Here is a 4,319-nt window from a genome sequence, read left to right on the forward strand (position 1 = left end):
TATTGATTAGTTACTGCTATTTCCATTTTACTAGTATCTATTATTCAGTTACTAGTACCTATTGATTAGTTACTATTATTTCCATTTTACTAGTATCTATTATTCAGTTACTAGTACCTATTGATTAGTTACTACTATTTCCATTTTACTAGTATCTATTATTCAGTTACTAGTACCTATTATTCAGTTACTAGTACCTATTGATTAGTTACTGCTATTTCCATTTTACTAATATCTATTATTCAGTTACTAGTACCTATTGATTAGTTACTGCTATTTCCATTTTACTAGTATCTATTATTCAGTTACTAGTACCTATTGATTAGTTACTACTATTTCCATTTTACTAGTACCTATTATTCAGTTACTAGTACCTATTGATTAGTTACTACTATTTCCATTTTACTAGTATCTATTATTCAGTTACTAGTACCTATTGATTAGTTACTATATTTCCATTTTACTAGTATCTATTATTCAGTTACTAGTACCTATTGATTAGTTACTACTATTTCCATTTTACTAGTACCTATTATTCAGTTACTAGTACCTATTGATTAGTTACTGCTATTTCCATTTTACTAGTACCTATTATTCAGTTACTAGTACCTATTGATTAGTTACTGCTATTTCCATTTTACTAGTACCTATTATTCAGTTACTAGTACCTATTGATTAGTTACTGCTATTTCCATTTTACTAGTACCTATTATTCAGTTACTAGTACCTATTGATTAGTTACTGCTATTTCCATTTTACTAGTACCTATTATTCAGTTACTAGTACCTATTGATTAGTTACTGCTATTTCCATTTTACTAGTACCTATTATTCAGTTACTAGTACCTATTGATTAGTTACTGCTATTTCCATTTTACTAGTACCTATTATTCAGTTACTAGTACCTATTGATTAGTTACTGCTATTTCCATTTTACTAGTACCTATTATTCAGTTACTAGTACCTATTGATTAGTTACTACTATTTCCATTTTACTAGTACCTATTATTCAGTTACTAGTACCTATTGATTAGTTACTACTATTTCCATTTTACTAGTACTATTATTCAGTTACTAGTACCTATTGATTAGTTACTACTATTTCCATTTTACTAGTACCTATTATTCAGTTACTAGTACCTATTGATTAGTTACTGCTATTTCCATTTTACTAGTACCTATTATTCAGTTACTAGTACCTATTGATTAGTTACTGCTATTTCCATTTTACTAGTACCTATTATTCAGTTACTAGTACCTATTGATTAGTTACTGCTATTTCCATTTTACTAGTATCTATTATTCAGTTACTAGTACCTATTGATTAGTTACTGCTATTTCCATTTTACTAGTATCTATTATTCAGTTACTAGTACCTATTGATTAGTTACTGCTATTTCCATTTTACTAGTATCTATTATTCAGTTACTAGTACCTATTGATTAGTTACTGCTATTTCCATTTTACTAGTACCTATTATTCAGTTACTAGTACCTATTGATTAGTTACTACTATTTCCATTTTACTAGTATCTATTATTCAGTTACTAGTACCTATTGATTAGTTACTACTATTTCCATTTTACTAGTATCTATTATTCAGTTACTAGTACCTATTGATTAGTTACTACTATTTCCATTTTACTAGTACCTATTCAGTTACTAGTACCTATTGATTAGTTACTACTATTTCCATTTTACTAGTATCTATTATTCAGTTACTAGTACCTATTGATTAGTTACTACTATTTCCATTTTACTAGTACCTATTATTCAGTTACTAGTACCTATTGATTAGTTACTGCTATTTCCATTTTACTAGTACCTATTATTCAGTTACTAGTACCTATTGATTAGTTACTGCTATTTCCATTTTACTAGTACCTATTATTCAGTTACTAGTACCTATTGATTAGTTACTGCTATTTCCATTTTACTAGTACCTATTATTCAGTTACTAGTACCTATTGATTAGTTACTGCTATTTCCATTTTACTAGTACCTATTATTCAGTTACTAGTACCTATTGATTAGTTACTACTATTTCCATTTTACTAGTACCTATTATTCAGTTACTAGTACCTATTGATTAGTTACTACTATTTCCATTTTACTAGTATCTATTATTCAGTTACTAGTACCTATTGATTAGTTACTACTATTTCCATTTTACTAGTATCTATTATTCAGTTACTAGTACCTATTGATTAGTTACTACTATTTCCATTTTACTAGTATCTATTATTCAGTTACTAGTACCTATTGATTAGTTACTACTATTTCCATTTTACTAGTACCTATTATTCAGTTACTAGTACCTATTGATTAGTTACTGCTATTTCCATTTTACTAGTACCTATTATTCAGTTACTAGTACCTATTGATTAGTTACTGCTATTTCCATTTTACTAGTACCTATTATTCAGTTACTAGTACCTATTGATTAGTTACTGCTATTTCCATTTTACTAGTATCTATTATTCAGTTACTAGTACCTATTGATTAGTTACTGCTATTTCCATTTTACTAGTATATTATTCAGTTACTAGTACCTATTGATTAGTTACTGCTATTTCCATTTTACTAGTACCTATTATTCAGTTACTAGTACCTATTGATTAGTTACTGCTATTTCCATTTTACTAGTACCTATTATTCAGTTACTAGTACCTATTGATTAGTTACTGCTATTTCCATTTTACTAGTACCTATTATTCAGTTACTAGTACCTATTGATTAGTTACTACTATTTCCATTTTACTAGTACCTATTATTCAGTTACTAGTACCTATTGATTAGTTACTACTATTTCCATTTTACTAGTATCTATTATTCAGTTACTAGTACCTATTGATTAGTTACTACTATTTCCATTTTACTAGTATCTATTATTCAGTTACTAGTACCTATTGATTAGTTACTACTATTTCCATTTTACTAGTATCTATTATTCAGTTACTAGTACCTATTGATTAGTTACTACTATTTCCATTTTACTAGTACTATTATTCAGTTACTAGTACCTATTGATTAGTTACTACTATTTCCATTTTACTAGTACCTATTATTCAGTTACTAGTACCTATTGATTAGTTACTACTATTTCCATTTTACTAGTACCTATTATTCAGTTACTAGTACCTATTGATTAGTTACTACTATTTCCATTTTACTAGTACCTATTATTCAGTTACTAGTACCTATTGATTAGTTACTACTATTTCCATTTTACTAGTACCTATTATTCAGTTACTAGTACCTATTGATTAGTTACTACTATTTCCATTTTACTAGTACCTATTATTCAGTTACTAGTACCTATTGATTAGTTACTACTATTTCCATTTTACTAGTACCTATTATTCAGTTACTAGTACCTATTGATTAGTTACTACTATTTCCATTTTACTAGTATCTATTATTCAGTTACTAGTACCTATTGATTAGTTACTACTATTTCCATTTTACTAGTACCTATTATTCAGTTACTAGTACCTATTGATTAGTTACTACTATTTCCATTTTACTAGTACCTATTATTCAGTTACTAGTACCTATTGATTAGTTACTACTATTTCCATTTTACTAGTACCTATTATTCAGTTACTAGTACCTATTGATTAGTTACTACTATTTCCATTTTACTAGTACCTATTATTCAGTTACTAGTACCTATTGATTAGTTACTACTATTTCCATTTTACTAGTACCTATTATTCAGTTACTAGTACCTATTGATTAGTTACTACTATTTCCATTTACTAGTACCTATTATTCAGTTACTAGTACCTATTGATTAGTTACTACTATTTCCATTTACTAGTACCTATTATTCAGTTACTAGTACCTATTGATTAGTTACTACTATTTCCATTTACTAGTATCTATTATTCAGTTACTAGTACCTATTGAGTAGTTACTACTATTTCCATTTTACTAGTACCTATTATCCAGTTACTAGTACCTATTGATTAGTTACTACTATTTCCATTTTACTAGTACCTATTATTCAGTTACTAGTACCTATTGATTAGTTACTACTATTTCCATTTTACTAGTACCTATTATTCAGTTACTAGTACCTATTGATTAGTTACTACTATTTCCATTTTACTAGTACCTATTATTCAGTTACTAGTACCTATTGATTAGTTACTACTATTTCCATTTTACTAGTATCTATTATTCAGTTACTAGTACCTATTGATTAGTTACTACTATTTCCATTTTACTAGTATCTATTATTCAGTTACTAGTACCTATTGATTAGTTACTACTATTTCCATTTTACTAGTACCTATTATTCAGTTACTACTACCTA

The sequence above is a fragment of the Micropterus salmoides genome, unplaced genomic scaffold, assembly GCF_014851395.1.
Source record: "Micropterus salmoides isolate LMB-PRFRI ecotype aquatic unplaced genomic scaffold, ASM1485139v1 Ms_hic_scaffold_1341, whole genome shotgun sequence".
Lineage (NCBI taxonomy): Eukaryota > Metazoa > Chordata > Actinopteri > Centrarchiformes > Centrarchidae > Micropterus > Micropterus salmoides.